Raw genomic sequence first — 24,888 nt, 5'->3', positions numbered from 1 at the left:
ATACGGAAGGAGGTTTGCGCCTCCTTTAGCTTTTCCTGCAGAAGAAGGAATGGTGACTGTGCTTCATATTGCTTTTCCACATGTGAAGCGAATAGCGATGAAGTGAATCAACCAAAACATATTTGTGTGTGTCAGGGTGAATGTGCTCATGCAAGATGTGTGGAGCATAAAGTCATAGTAAAGGCCATGGTCCCTGTTCGACTTCAAAGCTTGTGCTTTTTGACCTGCTAAATAGCAGGAAGCAATCCACTGCAGATTATAATAAAGAGTTATGCTGGAATCGATGGCTAAGGCTGTAAAAGTTCAGAACTGGAGATCAGAGAAGAATTTGGAAAGGAGAGGAAGCTGAAGCTGGGCCTTGAGAGCTGAACAGGAAAAGGAGGACATTCCAGCTCAGCAGACTAAGAGTGTTATGTGAGACACATGGAGGCATGAATGTCTGGCCAGAGGGGCGTTTCTATGCATGATTACCATTAAGCAGCTAGGGTTCTCCCATAGCAAGCGAGTTATTTACAAAGCAAGCTTCTTGATAGAGGAGGCATTAACAGTTCATAAAGTGAAGAATAAGCAGACCCTGCCATGAAAGATAATATGGCAAATCCAGTCACCATTAAGTGGGAATCAACCATAGCCAACGTGTATCAGACAATGATGACTCAGAATGATACTTCTTAGAACATCCAGCATCCATGCATATTCAGACTGAAAAGTCCTTCTGATATTTTCAGCTGATGACCAGATTGGATTAGGCACACTGACTTGATTTGCTGTATAGTCAATGCTGTCATTAAGATGACCCCCCAAGAAACTAGACATTGATAAATTCATGAATTATTTAAAGTTACAAACTCTATGTGGCAGATATTCTAGGCCCAAAGAACGTAAAAGTAATGAAAATGAAGAGCATTACATATTTCTAGGGGCTTAAATGTCTGCATACTTCTGAAAGCTTGACTTGATTCTGATAAATAAAGGACGATATTGAGCATGGTGAATCCGTTGTAGCAGATCCCCCATGGGAATCGACATTTCTACCATGCTGATCACTAGTCTTCCCTTGTAGGTGGTGGAATGACCAAAAGTTCTGGATCTCTCTATAGCACAGTATGTCAGTTTGACAATGTTTAAAATTTAAGAAGTTTCAGCTTCCTCACATATGGAAACAGGCTGATATGCCCCTCCCATACCCCTCAGATAAATAGGCTCCTCATAGGGAACTGAACCTTAGAAAAGGAAGCAACTCACCCAAGAAACACACTGAGTGGAGCCTGGGGGCATGTCTCAGGGAGAAGTAGAGTCAAAAAGTCAGATATTCTATCCAAACTAACTAGAAAAGGAGGAGAAAACCCCAGTATATGCAAATATCAGATAGTGGGGCCTCGTGACAGATGAGTTCTACTATTTGTGAGAAAATTAAGCAAGGCATCAGAGGAAGTTTGGGAATCTCCTTCCATAAATATTTAGGAATTTTTAACACAGTATTTATTTGGAGACAAGAAAATGGGATTAGTCCTTTCTGTTTGGTTTCTATTAAACTTCTGCTCCCAAATATCTTTCCGTGAGACAACAATTTTTAAATCTTATTGGAAAAATGAAAAAGTCCAAAGTGGTCAAGTAAAAACTTCATAATTGAGAGAAAACAGGAAGAAAAGAAAATGCTTTGACACATGCTGAAAATCTTGGCTGCAAACAACAAAGTCTCTATCATGTTTCCTTGGAAAACATGGGAGGTTTACCAGGAAAATGTGTCTGGACGGGAAGTAGATGTGGGACCCTCCAGGAAGAGGAGCATCTCTGTCTGCTGGGCCACGCTGACTTGTCCTCTTCTCTCTCCTGACCAGTTTGACTTCATTGGAGCTTCTGCTCCCTCATAACTAGCTTGCACATGGCTTCACGGCCTCCCAGGCCCTTCTCTAAACAAGACCCTTCAGTTCCATCTTCCTCATACTGACTAGCACATTCGTGCTGCACTTTAAATTCTTGAGAGACTGAATCTGATTGGCCCAGTTCACCTGTTGGTGCCAATGATAAAGGTTACATTATAGGCCATTGTCTGGCCAGTGCAATGGTTGCCCTTAGGTCAGATTCCCACCACTGGTCCAATTCCTTGGAGCAAACGAGGGGAGGGGGGTAAGAGGATGTGGTCAGGGCATTTCTCAACAGAAAGGGCTGGTCATGAGCACGCTCTGATTGCTGTCTCTGTTAAAATGTAGTGGTAACTGGCTCTTCTTCAAGACTAGCGAAAGTGCTCTTAAACTGCAGCTTGAGGGCGTGTTTTATTATTTTATCTATTCAGTCATTTATTCATTCCAATCTATCTCCTACCATAAAAGGTTTGAGGTGACTTACAAAATCTGTACACAAGTATCAAATGGTTGAGAAATGTAGGCAAATTCTTATTTTCCTAAGAATAAGACAATTAAAAGCCGGGGCAAAATTATCACTGCAGAGTACATAACGTTCAAAGTTGGAAAATTGCTAAAGATGGGCCTTGAGGACTTCCCTGGTGGCGCAGTGATTAAGCATCCGCCTGCCAATGCAGGGGACACGGGTTTGAGCCCTGGTCCGGGAAGATCCCACGTGCCGCGGAGCAACTAAGCCCGTGCGCCACAACTACTGAGCCCGTGTGCCACAACTACTGAAGCCTGCACACTCTAGGGCCCACAACAAGAGAAGCCGCCACAATGAGAAGCCTGCACAGCGCAACGAAGAGCAGCCCCCCTCGCCACAACTAGAGAAAGCCCACGCGCAGCAACAAAGACCCAATGCAGCCAAAAATAAATAAATCAATAAATTTATTAAAAAAAAAAAAAAAAAAAAAAGATGGGCCTTGAATTTGTTTCGAAACCTGAGACCTGCCAAACTTAATAGCAAGTGGCTAAATACAAGGGGAAAGTCCTGGCAGAAAGTGTCATTTGTGTTCTAACAGGTTACTAGCCAAGCCGCCTGTGGAAGCCTGTCCCTCCAAAGAGACAGATTCTCTTCTTTTTTTGATAACTTACGCGCCACCTCAGTGGGGAAGGAGACGCTACATTATGTCTCAAGGCTTCTTCTGGTCCTCATTTCATAACAATGGTTGTGATTTCACTGAGCAAGCAAGAAAACAAATAATTAAGAAGGCAAGATTTTACGTAGATAAAACCAACCTCTAACACAACTTCATTCCACTAAAGCCTTAGGCCCCAGCCCCCAGCAAAATTGGAGACATAGTTTGAAAGCTGAAAAGGCAGATCATAAAATCCTCATTTCTTTTTTATTGTGCATTGTAAGGCAAGAAATACACAGGAAGCCTGGCTCGGTGATTTTTCTGCTCTCCGCTTTTTTTGCCTGTAGCATTTCTGACATCCTCAGATCTTCTGAAGCTCCTTATTTACTTTATTTTTCTTCTTTTGATTATAGAATAGCAAAAAGTCCTAGAAAGCTTGGTCCTGGTGCATGACGATGGAAGAGCTCTTTCCTGGAGTACCAGGTCCGCCATGCTGGATGAGACGCACTGTGGGAGCTCTGGAAAGCAAAATGGGATGTTCCCTCTCAGACTGGAACTGGGAATCATTCTATTTAAAAGGACAGCTGTCATTTAATATTCACTGAGCAGCCACCATATTCTAAGTGCCATATGAAGCATACACGTACCTGACGTTTGAAAAGAGGAGACTAATTTTTTATGGAAACCAGTTACAACTGATACTTGATTTTGGAAAGGGGTAGAAGGAATTCTTGGTGCTTCACTTTTTGCTGAGAAAAATGCCACATGGATTGCCAAGATGGTGATCCTGAAAAACCATTTGCAATACTCAATTAACAATAATTAAGGCACTCAGTGGGAAGCTCCTTAGTGACTTGCTTAATAGCAAAAATTGGTACTTGGAATTCCCGGTGGATGAGAGAAAAGATAATAAGTACCCCAAATATAAAGACAATCGAAATGAAACCAATAATGACCAAATTATATTACGCAAATAGACACACAAGTTGAATTAGGAATATCTAAGTTTTTGACGAGAAATATTAAAAAGTGATATAACATTTTAGCCATTAATTGATCATCTAATCTAGTTTAGTTCTGTGAAGGGAGCTGGTTTATAAAGCTTCAAGTTTTACATATGTTGATAAGGGACCACAGTCTATTATAACAACCTCATATTTCTAGGAGCTAGTAAAGTCTAATTTTCTGTTAATACAGTTAATAATGAACTATAATTGATTCTATTGCCAATAGTCTTAAAAAGACAGTTAGCTAGTCATTTAGTCCATCTTTTCATGATCACATACTCCCAAAATAGTAAAGCTAATTTAATTTACTATATTCAACTTTAATAATTTTAAACTATTCTCCACCAACTAATTTTCTATGGTATTAAACAGATTCTTCGTTTTTTCTCCTTTATAGTTTTTTCTCACATACTCTCTTACTATAACTCACTTCTCCATCAATTTCCCCTCCTTCATATATTTGAAATTGTACAATCAATTCCAATAATCCTCCAATATCCAATTAAGGTGTAAGTCAAGGGTTGCCTGTACATGCTTGAATGCAGTAAATCTAAAGCATGGAAGACTTGTTAGATTTCACTAATCCAATCTCCCCATTCATATGTGTATATTTAAGTCTAAAAACCTAACGCAGTCTGATCTCTGGCAAGGAAAAAACAATCAGTGCATTCATCATTAATCATGCAAGCATTGTAAAAGTTCTCTTTCAAATCCTCTGCTCTACTCCTTTGTATGTCCAAACCTCTGTTAAGCTCAGTAAAATCTTTGCTTTTTAAAACTTTATAAGTATGTTTGAACAAAACCCTCATATTTATTATCAGAGAGCTAAATCAGTCAATCCTTCCATATGAAAACAACTCTAAGGAAGTCATAAATCATGTCTATCATGCAGATGTAAACATATATTTATGTATACATATATGAACATATGTGTATATATATAAAATATTTTTCAAAAACTTGATCATACTTTTCTTAATATGTTGTAAATATATTTTTATTCCAATTAATAGATATAAATCTTACCAGTTTAATGACTGTGTAATAGTATGGATATAGTTTACTTCATTTGATTATTCCTCTATTGTTCAACATTTAGGATCTTCCATTTTACTTGTACATACATTCTTATATACTTATTTCATTGTTTTCTTGGGATGAATTTCTTCAGGTCAAATGTTTAAGCCTTCAAATATATATTGACAATTTGTCCTCCAGAAAGGTAGTTTCATCTTGCATTGCCATGGGCAGTGTATGAACATGTCAAATCCCCAACATCCTGGACAACTCTGATTTTTCCTTATCTGATAGATGAAAAGAGGTATCTGGCTGCCATTTTTACTCTTTGGCTACTAGTAAGGAAGAAAATGCTTTCGTATGCTAAATAGTCATTTCTTCTTTTGTAAATTCCCAAATCATGTTCTTTGTCCACTTCTACATAGTAAGAATACTGCCCCATTGTTAGTTACATCTACAGTCTTGCAAATGCTTTTCCCAGTCTGTATTTGTCTTTTAAATTTGTTCACAGTATTTTTTTCTATTTTTGCATGCTTGTTTTTAAAAAATAAATACTCTTAGAAGCAGTTTTTAACAAATAAAAAATAAATAAATCCATTTGGGAGACATAGAAATTTTGTCAGCTTTTAAAAAGTTTTAAAATGGCTGTAATTTTCAGTATGGACCTTGGAATTTGGAAGCTCTCTTGCAGTTCTTTCATTCATTGAGTGTCTCTGTGTGAAAAGCACTAAGCTAGCCATTGTGGGGGGGCGGGCGGGGTACTAGGATGTTTACACCTGATCTCTGTCCTCAGATCTAGACAAAGGAACAAACAGAACAACAACTACACATGGTTGAATATGAGTGAACATAAGAGGATAGGATAGTATTACAGTTCAGAATTTGAAAAAATTGGTTGTTCAGTGGAACTTGTGGGAAGATGTGTGGTTGTTAGTGAGCCAGTTGGTTTGCTTCAGTGGCACGACTGGTTTAAACTTGGGGATTAGACAAATGTGCCGCCCTCAATTACATCCTGTGTCGCCTTTAGGGTATATATCTATTCTGATCCAGTAATGAACTCTCATTTGGAGCAGAGTACAGACTTGATCCTACTAATCCTGGCCATCAGGATATTTTCTGTACTCAAATAAAAGCAAGGACCTGATCTAACACACTCTACTAGGAAGAATGTCTGCTGACCTCTAAGACTTCCATCAAAATCATAGTTTGCCAAGGTGTAAGCTGACCGCATCCTTTAGAGGCATGTGGATCAGCCAGCTGGCAAGGCTTGGCCACCGCTCTCCCCAGGCAGTCAGCCAACAACCCAGCACTCCCAGCAAGCTTCATTCCCACTGCAACATTTGTTTAATTTTATTTTTTGAGGCATTCTGTTAATTGGGACCTTTTGCAAAGTCTTTCAGGCGCTTTGAAGTGCCCATTCTCCCATCAATTTCTGGTGAAAATTTATAGTCCTGTCACACGTGTCTTCAGCAAGAAATCTGTACAAAGACTGAAGTTGATTTTTTTTCTTTACCTAACTCAGTGTAGCAGAAATGAGGCAGAGGAACTGTCAGTCATTTCTAAGGATGACAATTTTCACTGCTTGACAATCCTAAATTTAAAATTCCAGCTATTTGATGATATGCCTGTGTATGGCCCATCCCCCAGATCCAATGATAAGTGTCGAACAGCAGGTTTAGGGCCCTTTGCTTAGGCATGATAATTTAGGGAAATAGTTAGCTCATCAAAATTGGCTGGGTGCCCTGTTTTCATATTATCCAGACAGAAGAAGTCACTGAACCACAACTTTGCTGCTTAGAAATAGGCACCAAAAGGGAGGGAGTGCGGGAACTATGAATAGTTAGCCAGTTACCATATTCAATCATGAAGTGTACTTTACACTCAAGGATAAACTGATACATGTTAAATTATGCTTGAAGAAATGTCTGGAAGAGCACTCAGGAGATCTGCTGGCTTAACTCTGGTCTTCCCCAGCCAGGTGACCTTTAGCCAGACCCAGGACTCTTTGAACCAGAGGTTCTTCACATGTGAAGTAGAGTCCAAATAGATGACTTCTAAGTTCCAGAGCTTCATGTTTTGAGAACTTGATTGAAAAGCCACATTAGGGGCTTCCCTGGTGGCGCAGTGGTTGAGAATCTGCCTGCTAATGCAGGGGACACGGGTTCAAGCCCTGGTCTGGGAAGATCCCACATGCCACGGAGCAACTAGGCCCGTGAGCCACAACTACTGAGCCTGCGCGTCTGGAGCCTGTGCTCCGCAACGAGAGGCCACGATAGTGAGAGGCCCGCGCACCGCGATGAAGAGTGGTCCCCGCTTGCCGCAACTAGAGAAAGCCCTAGCACAGAAACGAAGACCCAACATAGCAAACAATCAATAAATCTTTAAAAAAAAAAAAAGAAAGAAAAGCCACATTAATCATTTCTATGTTCAGGTACATTCTACTTTTATAAAGTCACTTTTTAAAACTGTAAACTCATAATTCATTAAGTAATTACTCTCTTAAGTCTACATAGGTGATTCAGCAGAGTATACCCTCTGTCTCATCTTAAGAAGTTCGCATGCTCAAAATGGGTACCTGAAGTCAGAGTAGAAATCCCCACCAGATAAGATCACAGAGGCCCAGAGTACTGTGGGGATTGGAAACCCAGATGTGACCCTTTCCAGCTCTTCTGTTCTGAGACTGACCCCATGATATTTGCCTGGAGGTTGCAAGCTGGGTTTCATGGAACAATTGGCATTTAATGAGAACCTTGAATGAACAGTGAGATTTCCAAAGAGAAAGATGAAATGGAGGAAATTCTAGGCAGAGAGAACAGAATAAACACAGATGCAGACCCAAGAAATTTTGGACAATATTTAAAGAATTCCTGAACTCAAACACCTAGAGACAACAAATCCAATTTGTTTGCAATCCAGGTTAAGGTATTAATTTATCTTTTCCACAAATATTGATTGAACACCCATGCTTGGTGCAGTAGGACAGCTACAGATGTCTCTGGAAGTTCAAATATAGGGTTAAACTAGGTTTCTAAATAATAAAAGAAATAAATGCATATTTTGCACAAAATATGGAAGATAGAGGGGGACAAAGAGCTAAAGTAAAAATCACCCACCTTATTTAATTTATAGACTTTGAAGGTAATATCTCACCTAGTACACAGAATCAAACATATGAATTTGGATGAATACAGAAGCAATCACTGATTAGCTCAAAGCAACATTTAAATTGATCTTTTCAGTGAAAAGGCGTTAGAAAAAGCAATCTGAAGAACACCTGTTTAGACGCACAAGAATCAACAATTACGTTCTTCAGGGAATGAGGAGTTTTCAGCTGCCTTCACTCCAAGGAGAGGCAATAGAGCTTAGCATTTTTATTACCATAATCCAGAACATTTAAGGGGGCCAGAGGAAAATATTCACACCCACCTCTTAATCTTGAACAGGAGGCAAGTGCCTTAAGGCACTCACTTAATTAGCATGGGCTGGGGCTGAGGGAGGGGACACCCTAGGATTCTTCACTTGACAATTTCCCTTTAAGAAATATGGGCTCTAGACTTTAGAGTAAAAGAAAAACTAACTTCAGTCTCAACCATGTGACCTGAGAAGACCTAGACAGTGAATCTGATTGGTGCAGAGGTGGAAGAGGCAGAATTGATGCCTCCACATGGCCTCTAGTCTAGAATGGCTGGCGCTTCCGCCAGGAGTCAGTTTGAAGCCACTAAAGCTGGCGCCGCACAGCTCCAGGGAATGGGAACGTCATTCACAGAGCCTGTGATGGGAATGTCAAGTGGGAAAGCTTGGCTTCACTCCTGCTGCCCCCTCCTCAGATGGCTTCCTAATAATATTCAATAGTAATAACAAAAATAGCTAGCATCCGCTGAGTGCTTACTATGTGCCAGATGCCATGCACTTGATGTGCAAAATCCCATTGATTCCCATGAGCAGGTAATATTAATATCACAATTTTGTAGATAGTAGAGTGAGCATACAGTAAATTTATTATCCCACCTGGGGCACTTCTGAGAGAGAAAAGAGGTGCTATTACTAATGACACTGGGACAATAGGTGTAAAGCAAGACTGACTCAAGTGAACCAGAGAATGTGGTCACCCTACAGATAAGGGGGCTCGGATGCAGAATCAGGATCAAGGGTACTTTGTAATGTCAGTCTCAAAATGTTTCTATGGAACAGCTTTCATCTTTGTGCCAGGCCTTCCTGAGCTTTAAATATTTTTATCTATCAAATGGACTTAATGAAACAACTTCATACAGTTATATAAGGATGTAATCAGAGCAAAGCACCTACACTGTGTGTAGGAGCTCAAAGTGCTAGTCACTTAATCAACCTCAGTTACCTTCTCCAAACTCCCTCTAGAATGCAGGCCTCTTTGGGACCTCAGGCAAGCCCCTTCACTTCTCTGGCCCTCAGTTGCCTCATTCATACAAGAATGGGGGTGGATTAAAGGCAAAATATTCCTTTTAACTTTGACCTTCTTTCTCCTCTGGTTCCTCTGGAGTTCATCTTTGTCCACTCACAGCAGCAGGAGGAATGCTCCTCTCCTCTGCTTTTAGTTCAGAGAAGGGCTTCCTTTTGTTTATGCCTACTTTCATTCTCTGGTGCTTTCTCTAGGAGGTTGAAAATGGTGGCTGAGGGAAGATTTCCTCTCCCCCATTCTCTTCTTTCCATTGCTTTGCTTGTGCTGGAACTCCTTATGTAGATTGCCCCTCAATTTGGGACAGAAATGCCAGGAAGCAGCTGATGAGCTGGACAAGGAATCCCATTTGGATCTGGTCAGGTGGAAGTGTTTCCTCTGCAATGTGTCACCTTGTCCTTTCTTGGGACCACCAAATGTCTGTACTGGGAAAGATATGTCACAAATTGCATTCAGAGGTCACACAGTTACGCTAATGCAAGGGCCATTTTTCCTAAGAGTAAATGTTGGAATTGAATTGAGAATTAAACACCTTAATGAATCAAAGGCGTGGGAGGTGGGAAAAGTACACGGGGCTTGTGGTGTGAGATGGTTCCTTGTGCAAATCCTCAGGACAGTGCGGCCTCCAGCACAGGCAAGGACACTCAGGTGTGCCTTCTTCTTTCCTTTCTCCCTCTCCCTCCCTCCCTCCTTCCTTATTTCAAAGATGTTAGTTGAGCACCTCCATGTTATATTCAGGAACGATGATGCTAGGCTCTGAGGGTTGGAATAAATGAAAAACAGACATGGTCTCTGCCTTCACAGAGCTTCCACTGTAGCAGTGAGAGAGATGTAATCTAATCACCACACGAAAGCGTGTCAGATTAGGCCTCTGAGAAGTGCCATGGAGGAGAAATACAGGGTTCCATGGAGAGGTTTGACCTAGTTAGAGAGGCTGGGCAAGGTCTCCCTGAGGAAGTGACGAGGGTCCAGCCGAGACGGGAAGGATGAGTTGGCATTCTGGGCAGAGGAAGTAGCTTGTGTAAAAGCCCTGAGGTGAGAGGAAGCTCAGAGGGTTTGAAGAACCGAAAGAAGGTCAGAGTGTCTGGAGCCCTGAGAACAAGGGGAGAGGGTGCAGGATGGGACTGGAGAAGGAGATGGGGCCCAGACCACGCCCGGCCCCGGAAGCCCCTATAAGCATTCAGGCTTTTCCTCAGAGCCACAGAGAACTTGTGCAAGTGTTCTTAGCAGGAAGGTGAAGGATCAGAGTTTATTTGAAAATGATCACTCCAGGAAAATGGATTCAAAGGTGGCAAGAAAGGAAGCGAGGAAATAATAAGGAGTAATGGTAGTTAATGTTTATGGAAACATGAAACCATGGACCAAGTATTGTTCTAGGAACTTTATACACATTATCTCTTCTAATCCTCATACAGACCTAGAAGCTATCATCTCCTCTTTTCACAGAAGAGGAGGTTGAGACACAGAGCAACCAGACCAACGGTGGTTGGCAAGTGCTGAAACCAGGCTGTGACCCAGGAAGTCCATCTGTTGAGTCCACTGTTTGATCACTACAGCACAGAGGCTCCTTCCTGCTCACAGGCCAGGTGGAAGACAGAGCAGGGGTTGCACCAGGCTAGTGTCTGTGGACAGACCCTGGAGCTATTAAGTGGTAAGAATTGACAAGATTCAGACCAGAATTTGGGAGGCTGGAGGGAGTCCCAGTTCTGTGTGGGTAAGAAGGTGAGAGGGGATGCAGCTCTGGGTCTAGAGACCCAGCGAGGGGCCAGGCTTGAGGTGGAGAGCATGATTTGGTTGAGGGTACTTCTTTACAGCTCTGGATCTAAGGTAAGAAAACAGCTTTGATACTTCACTGTGAGCATTCATTATGTTTTCTTGCTTTCTCTTCCTCTTACTGGGAATTCCATGAGATCTGCTAAGAACTAACGACTTTAGGTCTCTTCTTTTAAAAACTAGACAGATGCCATTTCTCTTCCTGCTTTATTTATTTATTCGACTTGATGTTTAATTCTTTTAGTTTCTAAAAATCTTGCTTTCACTCTGACTGCACTCCTAGAAATTCTGTCTGAAGATTACTTGGATTCACATGCTTGTTGATTTTATCCCCTGCTTCTCAGAATTAGAGAAAAATAGCCATGTTTTCTAGCTTCCAAACACTTTCTTCTGCTAACAACTGACATTCTTAATTCTGACACTGGTCAGAGTGTCCCTGAGCCTTGGAATGTATATATCACTTTATTTCAAAAATGCACTTCAGGTATCTACATGTTAAAATTTCTTAGACAATACAAACCGTACTTGTCTATAGCTGCCACTAAAGTACATTTTATTTTAATTAATTAATTTATTTATTTTTGGCCACGTTGGGTCTTCGTTGCTGAGCACGGGCTTTCTCTAGTTGCGGCGAGCAGGGGTTACTGTTTGTTGCCGTGCACAGGCTTCTCATTGCGGTTGCTTCTCTTGTTGCAGAGCACGGGCTCTAGGTGCACGGGCTTCAGTAGTTGTGGCACGCAGGCTCAGTAGTTGTGGCACGCGGGCTCAGTAGTTGTGGGTCGCGGGCTCTAGAGCACAGGCTCAGTAGCTGTGGCACATGGGCTTAGTGGCTCCACGGCATGAGGGATCTTCCTGGGCCAGGGATAGAACCCATGTCCCCTGCACTGGCAGGCGGATTCTTAACCACTGCACCACCAGGGAAGTCCCTAAAGTACATTTCAAAATACACAGTTACTTTAGTCTTGTCTCCAGGATAATTTTTGGACAATTTCCTAAAGAACAATCTTTTCACAGATTTCTGGTTCAAACCACTAGACTACAAAGGCCAATTTGGCAAAGTTGTTCTCTCTCTCTCTCTATCTCTCTCTCACGCACACACACACACACAGTTCTAAAAAGGAAGATGAAGTCATGTACTATTGCAAAATTTCTATAAATTCTAAAATATATCACCAGAGGGACAGTTCTAACAAATTAGTCAGAATTGTAATTTTAACTCTGTAGGGTACTTCTGGCTAAGCTATTTGCCCCTGATGATTCCACAAAAGCAGCCAGACTCCATTTACGCTTCTTCGTTAAAATGCATTGTGAGATGAGCGTTGATGGTGCCTTCATTTATTCGTGCAATGATCCTTTGGCACGTACTATGTGCCAAAGACTGCGGCAGGGGGCAGAGTGATGTTCTAGGAGGGCATAAAGTCCATCTTAAATTTCAATCTTGGGCTTCCCTGGTGGCACAGTGGTTAAGAATCCGCCTGCCAATGCAGGGCACACGGGTTCGAGCCCTGGTCTGGGAAGATCCCACATGCCGCGGAGCAACTGGGCCCGTGAGCCACAACTACTGAGCCTGCGCTCTAGAGCCCGTGAGCCACAACTGCTGAAGCCAGCGTCCCTAGAGCCCGTGCTCTGCAACAAGAGAAGCCACCACAATGAGAAGCCCGCACAACGAAGAGTAGCCCCTGCTTGCTGCAACTAGAGAAAGCAAAGACCCAACGCAGCCAAAAATAAATAAAAATAAAATAAATTTATAAAAAAAAAAAAATTTCAATCTTGTGGAGGAATCAGAACTAAAGAAACAATTACATTACAGAGTTTCTGGAAGAAGAAAGCTTTAAGCTGAGACCTGAAGGATGAGTAGAAGTTATCAAGGAGACGAGAAGAAGAAAAGAGACCTCCAGTTAGAGGGAACCACGTATTCAAAAGACTCAGAGTGAGCAAGAACAGGGTATGCAAAAACTGCAATAAGTTCAGTAGGGCTGGATCTGAGAATGCAGGGGGGTGGTTGGTGAATGAGGCATAGTGAATGGTCATGAAAAGTCTTGTAACCATGTTAAGGAATTCGGAATTTATCCTGAGGGTAGAGGTTGCCCATTAAAAGGGTTACAGCAGGGAGTGTGGAGAATTGATTGAGGAGAAGCTGTTGTAATGACACAGAGAAAACCATGGCCTGAACTAGGACAGTAGCAGAGGGGGCAGATTCATAGGGTAACTGGCAGGTTGGCTATGGGAAATCAGGGCAGGGGGAAGGTGACAGGATGACTCTCAGGTTTTGGGTTTGGCCAACCAGATGGATGACAGAGCTGTCCACTGAGAGAGAGAACACTGGAGGGGAGACAGGTCTCAGCATGCTGAGGTTGAGGTACCTGTGGGACACCCAAAGTAGATGACCAGTATATAGTTAGTTCTTTAGTTAGTTAGTTAATCAGTTGAGGGGTCTAGACTAAAGATATAGACATGGTAACTGAAGCTAGCTGAAGGAATAGATGAGCGTGCTCAAGAAGAGCTGTAGGTGCCCAAGAAGAGATGTCCAGTGATTTTAGGAACATGGCGGTCATCTGATTTTGAAGCAGCAAGTTCAGGGGGGTGGTGAAGGCAGAAGCCAGGTTACAGAGTGAGCACGGGGAAAGGAACAGTGTAGACAACTCTCTCAAGAAGTTTAACCATAGAAGGGAAAAGAGAAGCAGGGGTGGCTGCTTGGCAGTGGTTTAAGATTTAGGGGACTCTGGTGAATTTAAACATCAATGATAAAAACTTGGGAGGGAGAGAGGGGCTGAGGGTTCAGCAAAAAGAGGCTTGGTCTTGGGGAAGGCTGGGGAGGACATCCAGGGACTGGGAAAGGAATAGAAAATGTGAAGGAGTTTGAAGATGTTCTCACTGAGCATTTTATTTCTGTTACTGGAGGGCAAGATAATCAGTTAAGCATGAGAGGGAAGTTTGCAGGATTAAAAGGGTAGAAGAGAATGGAGGTTTTCTTTTAAAAAAATAAAAATGAGTACTTTTTTTTTTAGACATCTTTATTGAAGTATAATTGCTTTACAATGGTGTGTTAGTTTCTGCTTTATAACAAAGTGAATCAGTTATACATATACATATGTTCCCATATCTCTTCCCTCTTGCATCTCCCTCCCTCCCACCCTCCCTATCCCACACCTCTAGGTGGTCACAAAGCACCGAGCTGATCTCCCTGTGCTATGCGGCTGCTTCCCACTAGTTATCTATTTTACATTTGGTAGTGTATATATGTCCATGACACTCTCTCACCCTGTCACATCTCACCCCTCCCCCTCCCCATATCCTCAAGTCCATTCTCTAGTAGGTCTGTGTCTTTATTCCCGTCTTGCCATTAGGTTCTTCATGACTTTTTTTTTTTCCCTTAGATTCCATATATATGTGTTAGCATACTGTATTTGTTTTTCTCTTTCTGACTTACTTCACTCTGTATGACAGACTCTAACTCCATCCACCTCATTACAAATACCTCCATTTCATTTCTTTTTATGGCTGAGTAATATTCCATTGTATATATGTGCCACATCTTCTTTATCCATTCATCCGATGATGGACACTTAGGTTGCTTCCATGTCCTGGCTATTGTAAATAGAACTGCAATGAACATTTTGGTACATGACTCTTTTTGAATTATGGTTTTCTCAGGGTATATGCCCAGTAGTGGGATTGCTGGGTCGTATGGTAGTTCTATTTTTAGTTTTTTAAGGAACCTCCATACTGTTCTCCATAGTGGCTGTATCAATTTACATTCTCACCAACAGTGCAAGAGTGTTCCCTTTTCTCCACACCCTCTCCAGCATTTATTGTTTCTAGATTTTTTGATGATGGCCATTCTGACCGGTGTGAGATGATACCTCATTGTAGTTTTGATTTGCATTTCTCTAATGATTAATGATGTTGAGCATTCTCTCATGTGTCTGTTGGCAATCTGTATATCTTCTTTGGAGAAATGTCTATTTAGGTCTTCTGCCCATTTTTGGATTGGGTTGTTTGTTTTTTTGTTATTGAGCTGCATGAGCTGCTTGTAAATCTTGGAGATTAATCCTTTGTCAGTTGCTTCATTTGCAAATATTTTCTCCCATTCTGAGGGTTGTCTTTTCATCTTGTTTATGGTTTCCTTTGCTGTGCAAAAGCTTTTCAGTTTCATTAGGTCCCATTTGTTTATTTGTGTTTTTATTTCCATTTCTCTAGGAGCTGGGTAAAAAAGGATCTTGCTGTGATTTATGTCATAGAGTGTTCTGCCTATGTTTTCCTCTAAGAGAAAATGAGTATTTTTTAAATTAAAAAAGAAACACACGCCCTGATTTTGAAAAAGCCAAGAGTATACAGTGAAATGTAAGTCTGTGCTGTACCCCAGCAGCCCAGCCCTCCAGCCCTTCTTTCTGGCGGCAACCCCAGGGACCTGTCTCTTGAACCTCCTTCCAGAGATAGTCCATGCCCTGTTCTGAGCCACATTTTTTCACTTAACATTTTATCTTGAAGATGGTTCCACATCAGCACAAAAAAATCCACCCCATTATGAAATATACCTTCTTTAACCAGTTCTTGTACATACTTCTTGGCTCACGGTAGGAAACGTGTGTAGGGACAGAATTGCCCTCTAAAGATTTACGGGTCAACTTGAGTGGCCATGAGGTGCCCAGATTAAACATCATTTCTGGCTGTCTGTGAGCGTGTTTCCGGATGAGGTGAGCATTTGAATCTGTGGACTCAGTAAAGTAGATCATGTTCCCCAATGCGGGTGGGCCTCATCTAATCCACTGAAGGCCAGAATAGAACAGGAGAAAGGAAGAATTCATCCATTTTTTTCTTGCCTTATTGCCTGACTTGAGATATCTCATCTCATATTCTTCTGCTCTGGGACTGAGATTTACACCATCAGCTCCCTTGGTTTCCAGGCCTTCAGACTCGTACTGAATTACACCACTGGCTTTCCTGGGCCTCCAGCTTGCACACAGCAGATCGTGGAACTTCTCAGTCTCCATAATCACATGAGCCAATTCCTCAGAATAAATCTCTTTCTATATATCTGTGTACATCCCGTTGGTTCTGTTTCTCTGGAGAATCTTAATACAATATCCTTGCCTATTTTTCTATTGGGTTGTTGGTCTTTTTCCTACCGATTTTTAAGAATGGAGAAGGTTTGCAGTAGTCTCCATGGAAGAGAAGCAAGGGCCAAAGCGGGCTGGTGTCCGGGGCAGCCTCCAGGCTCCTCCCTCTCTGCAGCAGAGCTAAGTACAGAGGTCTGCAGGCACTCCTTGAATTGAATAGGTTTTCACTGAACTGCCTGTTTGCAGCCCTGGCCTGTGATTTCTTTCTCCAGAAGGATTACAATTCCCTGAGGCTATTGCTGACCAACAGGCCTGCGGTCGGAGAAGGAAGGAAGGAAGGCCCCCATTCTGTGAGTTCCATTGTTGGCCTGTGAGCGGGTGGGGGAGAAGTTGCTCAAATCCCTGAGTCGGCCTGGGAAGGGACTTGGGGGCCTCCTTGCTGGGCTTGGTGTTTACTCTGGGCACCAATTTCCCGTACTTGATCCAAAGGGTGTGTCCTTCCAGGCCTGGAGTGAGCCAACCATGCCAGCCCCGGTAGATGCCAGTCTCCCGGACGCAGCTCTTGATGCCCCCGCCCCCAGCTGGCTGCCCTCACACACAGACTGTCACCTCGGCTGCCAGCCACCCTCCTTGATCACACACACAGTCCTAGGCCCAAGGGCCTGAGGGCAGGGGGCTGAGAAGGCTGAGGATGAAGGGTGAGGCTGATGCTTCCCTGTCCTCTGCAGGTAGCCGGCTCCCTCCGCCCTTTTGCATTTCCCAGAGCCCCACAGACAGGTTCAAGGCCTGAAAGGTGTGAGAGGCCACTCTAACTCCTAAACTCCTCAATGCGTAGCCAAGAAAGCACCTTTTCCCAGAGCAGAACTTACAGCTTCCTGCTACCCATGAAAACTCCAAGTGGTGTGAATTGTTTTGTAAACTCTCTTATCACACATATGAATCATACAGTTAAAAATCATACAGTTAAAATGACCTAAGTAATGAAAGGATAGAAACACATTTTAATCCTTTGTTAGCATATGTGATGTGCCTGGTGCTGTGCTAAAAGGCTTTACATACATTTGGCCCTTACAACAACCCTGTAAGGTAGTGAGCATTGTTATCCCCATTTTACAGATGACAAAAGTGAGGCTTAGGGCGGTTAAGTAACTTTCCCTAAATCACAGGATTGGTAAATGGCAAGGCAGGCATTTGAACTTAGCTCTAAATGTGGGAAATGTGTAAACACAGCCTTAGACTGCGGCGTGCACCCCTGTTCATCCCCCATCAACACAGCTGTAGCCAGGGAGGCCCTTACTGACTGGTATTTCATGTTTCTCAATGCTCTGTAGATTCCGCTTTTCCTAAAAAAGAGGCCTGCCTAGGAATTCTGCCCCAGGATACTTAAACCCATCACAGGTTTTCAAAAACAGACGACCTTATTAAACAGGAACTTTATACCAGAGTCTAGTTGGGCTTCTCTGTCTAGTGACCAGATGAAGGTCTTGCCGGGGGTGGATGATTGCTTAAACTACTGAAATAGTTATGAAAAGCGGCATTCATGTTACAACTCCCAATATTCAAATGCATGGGGCAGTCTAGCATTTTTCAACTTTCATAACCATTGCTTTTAGACTCCACTTCTTTAATTAAAAATAATTTCTTGGAAACCGTAAACAAAATGAAAAGACAACCTAAGGATTGGGGGAAAATATTTGCAAATGATGCAACCGACAAGGGCTTAATTTCCAAAAGATACAAACAGCTCATACAATTCAATATAGGAAAAACCAAACAACCCAATCAAAAAATGGGCAGAAGGCCTAAACAGACATTTCTCCAAAGAAGACATACAGATGGCCCACAGGCACATGAAAAGGTGTTCATCATCGCTAATTATTAGAGAAATGCAAATCAGAACTACAATGAGATACCCCCTCACACTGGTCAGAATGACCATCATTAAAAAGTCTACAAATAATAAATGCTGGAGAGAGTGTGGAAAAAAGGGAACCCTCTTACACTGTTGGTGGGAATGTAAATTAGCGTAACCACTATGGAAAACAGTATGGAAGTTCCTCAAAAAACTAAAAATAGAGTTGCCATATGATCCAGCAATCCCACTCCTGGGCATATACCTAGACAAAACTATAATTTGAAAAGACACATGCACCTCTATGTTCATAGCAGCACTATTTACAATACCCAAGACATGTAAGCAAACTAAATGTCCATCGACAGGTGAATGAATAAAGAAGATGTGGTGCATATATGTATATATATATTATATATATATATATATATAATATATAATATATATATACACAATGCAATATTAGTCATAAAAAAGAATGAAATAATGCCATTTGCAGCAACATAGATGGACCTAGAGATTATCATACTAAGTGAAGTAAGTCAGAAAGAGAAAGACAAATACCATATGATATCACTTATATGTGGAATATAAAATATGACACAAGTGAATATATCTATGAAACAGAAACAGACTCACAGACATAGAGAACAGACTTGTGGTTGCCAAGGGAGAAGGAAGAGGGAAGGATTGGGAGTTTCAGATTAGCAGATGCAAATTATTATATATAGGATGGATAAACAACAGTGTCCTACTGTATAACACAGGGAACTATATTCAATATCCTGTGATAAACTGAAATGGAAAAGAACATGAAAAAGAATATATATGTATAACTGAATCACTTCTCTGTACAGCAGAAATGAACACAACATTGTAAGTCAACTATACTTCAATAAAATTAAAAAATAATAATTCTTGTATTCACTTCCTATCTGACCCCTTCTCTTGTGAGTGGAGGTTTAAGCTCAGAATCCTAGCATCGGTGGAGCTTTGACTTTGAGTTAACAGGGGCTGGGATACAGACCCATAACTAGAATCCTGAGAGGTAGTTTGTTTTCTTTTTCAACCCTCTTGATGGCCAAAGGCGCTAAACATGTAGCTATGTAACAGCTGAAAAGGAAATCGAACACAAAGAAGAAATGACACAGCCCTAACCCACAATTTAAAAGGCAAACATTCAAAACAAGTGGAATGAGGAAGTCTTTTTTTTTTTTTTTTTTTTTTTTTTAACCTTTTACTTCATAAAAGTTTCTAATGAAAGGCCTCATGGAAAAATTTTTAAAGTTTTAACTTTTACTGTTTAGGGTCGGATGCTGATCAGAAAGCACTACCTTCCCTTACAACAACAGTATCACCAGGGACATGATAGAGAACCACACAGCAATGAGTACATGTTCCTCTGGGTAAAAACTACTGCAGTCCGTTAAAGGTCTGCAATTTTGTAAAATGGTTCCAATATCTGCTTCCCCTTTGTCTCTAGAACCCAAAATTTAGAGAATTCTTTCAAAATTTCTCAAGCTGCAAGTAGTGCATGGCGTCTCAAATGCGAAAAATGCCAAAAGAGTACTTTGATTTTCAGTGCTCTCTAACCAGTGAGTTCCTAGTTCGTTATAGTATCTTCAGGGTAGGAGGAAATGAAGTTTTTTTCCACTGGCAGGGGAGGGGACCCAATCATAATTTTTAGTTCCTAATAAAGAAAAGTGCAGCCAATTTAAATGGCCCCAAATAAATTATTGTTGAAACTAGCATTTTAAAAAATTGGTATGTTTGGAGTCTAAAGGATTGGTACTAATTTATGAATAGCAAGTCAGAGAGCAAGCTGAAATAGGCCTGACTTTCCAGGTTGGCCTCGAGGGGCACAGCATGGCCACTCCTGTCGGCCCCTCTGAGCAAGACAACAGAGATGGCCCACAGGAGGTTTCTACGTTTTGAGGAATATACTTCCTAAAGTCCTGGATTCTTTTTATGTTTTGTTTTTTCTCTTAAGAGGGGTAGGTGTATAGGGACAAACTAGGAAACGGATGGGGAGAAGGAAATGCATTCCAAGTTAGAGAAATTTGTGGCACAATATCCCAATGGATGTGAACTGAATTTCATTGGCAACTGCCTCCACAGTCAGAGCAACTAAACAAGGTGACTTCAAGAGGAAAGTTCCAGTTTCTGCAGTGCTGAGATTAGAGATCAATGGCAACTCCCTTGAAGGCCTGGGAGCTGCTCCCTCTGTTCTCTTTCCTCCTCCACCCTCCCCACCCCTATTCCTTCCCACTCTTAGACTATCCAGTACTGTGATGTTAAGAAAACCACGTCTAAAGAACTATTCTCCCTAAGAAGGGCATTACATTGTTAGAGAGGAGCCAACAGGGTCTTTGGAGACAGGCCCAGGTATGAATCCTGGCTCTCCCCCATACAGGCTGTGTGTTACAGTCAGGATACTTAACCTCTCTGAGCTTTAGGGTGCACATCTGTGAAATAAGGACAACAGAACTTACCGTGTGTATTTTTGAGGGGACTGTGAAGAAGTACATAAATGAAAGCCTTTGGAGTCAAACTGCCCAGATTCTCATGTTTCCCTGACTACTTTCCAGCTGTGTGACCTCTTGTAAGTAACTAACTTATATATGCCTTAAATATGAGTTTCCTCATTGTAAAAACAATAACACCCACCTTGTAAGTTCTTTTAAAGTGTCAATGAGATTGTTGGTACACCCTTTGCAAATATCTGGCACACAGTAAATGCTGGATAAATGCTAGCTGTCATTAAATAACATGTGTAGAGTGCCTAGGACTTATGTTCCATAAGCAGTTGCATCTACTAGTTTGAAAGCTGTAACTGGTTATATTTTGATAAATCTTCAACTATTCAAGCTAAATGCACACGGTCATATATCTATAATTTTTCAGAGTTTTACTGAAGTATAACGTGTAGAGTGCAGACATCTTAAGTATAAATTTAATTATATTTAACCCTGTTTTAGGTGATTTAAAAAGCTAGAAGCTTTCTCTGCTGAATCTGACAAGTAGAAGAAAAGAGATTAATTTGTCTGATTAAGACAGGTTTATTCTGAGAGAGAAAAAAATGCAATATTCAATATACACAATTTTTTACCAGCAAATAGCATACATTTTATTCATATAATTACCCACTGTCTTCGCTCATATCCCAAAGATTTCTTGGATTCACTAGAACATTTGCAGTTGTTGCTAATCAGAGGCAATATTTTCATAAAAGTGCCTGTGAGTTTGACCTCTGTAGCACCCCTGATTTAGAATCTTAAATTTTTTTCTTTAATTGATTACATCTTGCAGGAAGTGCAACAGATTATCTTGAAAGAGCTTAACAGACAGATGTTTTGCATCTGAGTGAAGCGTAAACACCAACATCGCTTAGCTTTGAAAATTCTTTATTCTGAAAGATTTGGCTGAATTCACCCATTACAAGCAAATGACAATTCCTCTTAGCAACTCCTCTACCTGGCAGTTGACATGTTTATTTGGACAATGATTGTAAAGCTCATTCTGATTTCGAAAATATTCAAATATGAAAAAGCATGTGTCTTAGAACTGAGGAAGCAGTATTTTAATACTTTGCAACATACATTTCACCAAAAGCAATATGGGTTGTCTGTGTGTAAAAAAAAAAAAAATTCTACAGGACACTGTGATTATGACTCTTTATTTGGCTTCATATTTTGCGAGCTAAGTTGTAATAGGAGCCAGAGATTCAAAGTGAGGAGTCTTGAGTGTTTTCTCCAATACAAATATCACTTCAAGACAACTTATGTTTCATATTAATAATCATCATCACTTTGGAGTATCTGCTCTGTGCTAGGCACTGTGCTATGTACATTATCTCTCCTAGTCTTTATTAAAAGTCCTATACAATCGGGGCTTCCTTGGTGGTGCAGTGGTTAAGAATCCACCTGCCAATGCAGGGGACACGGGTTCGAGCCCTGTCGGGGAAGATCCCACATGCTGTGGAGCAGCTAAGCCGTGCACCACAACTACTGAGCCTGCGCTCTAGAGCCCGCGAGCCACAACTACTGAGCCCGCGTGCCACAACTACTGAAACTGCACCCTGGAGCCCATGCTCTGCAACAAGAGAAGCCAACCGCAATGAGAAGCCTGCGCACCACAACAAGACTAGCCCCCTGCTTGCCGCAACTAGAGAAAGCCTGAGCACAGCACGAAGACCCAATGCAGCCAAAAATTAAATAAATTTAAAAAAATTTTTTTTAAAAAGTCCTATACAATCAGTATTATTATCAATTTTTACAGACAGAGAAACTGGGGTTCAGAGAGATCATTCTTTAGGCTAACTCACCTATGAGGAAGATCCTGACTTTGAACCCAAGCCTGTCAGACTCCAACACCTAGACTCTTTCAAGTACACACAATAGCTTTCAAGGTTGTGCCATGTTAAATAAATTTAGTGTACTCAGAATACCAGGAATGACTCCAAAGATCTGCTTGGGTAGAGGGAGTGGAAAGAGAGATAAATGTTTATATCCATATGTGTGTGTATATATATGTATGTCACACACACACACACACACACACACACACACACACACACATCAGTTTGTTAGGGAATTTCCTTTCGTTGAAGCTGTGTAAAGAGAAAAACCTCACTGGTGTAAACTATTGGAGAGAAGGTCAGACTAAATTAGTGGAAAGTATGAATTTTAAATTCATTTTAAATAAAATAGATTTTCCGAATGCCTTATTGATTTCAAAATGGATTCCCACTCATTCTCTTATTTCATGCTCATAACAACCCCTCAAACTAGGCAGAGTTGGTATTATCAACTTAATTTTACAGGTAAGAAAAGTAAGGGATGAAAAAGCTAAATGTCTTGCCTATGGTCATAGAGCTATTTAGTGATAAACTCACACCTCCCTACTGCAGGGTGACCTAATAAATTCCTTCTGAATTATCAGATAATTATCGGATAAGAATGATATGTATTCTTATATTAATTATTCATATATAAGAGATTGCCTGAAGTGCTCCAAGATTTATTTCAAACATTCCCTTTGTAATCTCATTTACATCATTCTTCTGCACTACTTAGCAAGACAGGGTTTGCTAAATGCAGGAAAATTTCTGCCCAGATCCCAATCAAGTTATTATACATTCCAAATTAATAGGGTCTAAATAAATAAGAGCTTATTATGGGGCTAAAAGCTGATAATGTTATTTGTTTCTGATATCTTTTTTCATTTGCTTCAGCCCCAATTTGTGCATTTTATCTACTGCATTTTTTTTTTGGTTTCCTCATTAGAGAAACAGGGCAAGAGAGGCATACAAGGAAAGAATTACTTGTATATGAATAAAATTAATAACCTGAAGTTATGGAAGGGGGTAGAGAGGCATCTTTTTGGTATTTTATCATAATGTTTAGTAACAGCAATTTGCAGTCATGAAATAACTAATCTTACTTCTCCTGGGTATGTGTTGTGTTTATCGCTTTAATGCTTTACTTACAATTTTTTTTTATACTCCATTTGTTAAATTATTTAACTTACAAGGCAACCTCTAACTTATTAATGTAAGGCAGCCTTCTGAAATGGGAGTCATGCAAATAATTATTTCATTTTTTATCTGTATTTTTAAGGGGGTCAAGATATTTTTTGTCATTACCCTGGGATTTATAAGGACTAAAATGCTCGTGATAATTCACCACTGGGGACAGGTAACCCCAGCTTGAACTCTAAGTACCGTGAGGACTTATCTCCCTAAATAAACTTTATATAAAAGTCATCTGGATGGGAAATGTGCTTTTCCTCATGCTGGGTTTCCTATGCTTTTAAAAAGAGTCCTAAGGGATTAAGATGAGTGAGAGACAGGCCAATAGCACGAAAGGCCCAGTGCTCTTAGAGGTATTTCTTCTATGAGTAAAAAATATGAATTTTTTGTTTGCCAGGTGTGAAGAATAAACACTCCTGGATTCCCTCTGTTCTGTGCTTTTCCCTCTAATCTACAAACACACCACAAAGGCTTCTCTGTTTCTTCCCTCAATCACATTTCTCATTCAGACGTCCTTCCTGTTTGGGGTTCTATTTCTTACTTCCATTTGGTTCTTTCCTTTCCTGTATGGGCTTCTAAGTTTGTTTATTTTCAGGTTTCTCACATTTTTCTATTTTTGAATTGTTTCTTTCTGCAGGACAATCTCCGTGTCTTGCTCCTTTTTCGTTCTGCTCCCTGTCTGTTCTGTACCTGGTATTATTCATCATCTTCGTTTCTATTTATTTCTTTCCTCCTAGCTCTTATTTCTTTATCTCTGGCCCCTTATTTCCTCTCCTTGATTCTCCTGTTCCCATCTCGATGCCCTTTGACCAAACATCCTCTCTCTACCCCTGCTTAAGGCAGTTGAAGAAACATTCCCAACTAGAATGGAATAGAAAGAATAGAGTAGAAAGAGAATAGAAAGGTGGCTGACTGAACCTAGGAAGGGCCGTGTCTAGTCGTGTTTAATGACTTCCCCATCCTCTGTTGGTCCCGGGCCCGTCTCCACACTGTCTGCCTGTGTCCAGCCGTGATGAGGCAGCATAACGGAAGGAAGCAGGAGAAAAGGTGAGGGCTTGGGGCCAGGAGACTGCGAAGCCTTCTTTAAATACCAGACCGCCTGGTCAGCATTCATCACAGAAACTCTACAAAACAGGATTATATTCAAGCACAGAACCACTCAGATCAGCTTCCCAGCAAGCCAGAATCTACGCTTCTGCATCTAAAACTGAAGCAAGTATAACCAGAATGT

The 24,888-nt window shown here is 41.1% G+C and overlaps 1 long non-coding RNA gene across 1 annotated transcript in view; it reads right to left on the bottom strand.

Annotated features, from left to right (window-relative positions):
• Positions 1–3,009: 3,009 nt before the first annotated feature.
• The window catches only part of LOC118893055, a 118,501-nt gene continuing 96,622 nt past the window's right edge, over positions 3,010–24,888 (bottom strand). The window contains exon 3 of the long non-coding RNA XR_005019402.1: positions 3,010–3,087. This is a non-coding gene — a long non-coding RNA (uncharacterized LOC118893055). The remainder of the gene's footprint in view (positions 3,088–24,888) is intronic.

The sequence above is a fragment of the Balaenoptera musculus genome, chromosome 3 (genome assembly GCF_009873245.2).
Source record: "Balaenoptera musculus isolate JJ_BM4_2016_0621 chromosome 3, mBalMus1.pri.v3, whole genome shotgun sequence".
Classification (NCBI taxonomy): Eukaryota; Metazoa; Chordata; class Mammalia; order Artiodactyla; family Balaenopteridae; genus Balaenoptera; species Balaenoptera musculus.
This window is presented reverse-complemented; position numbering and strand designations above follow the sequence as displayed.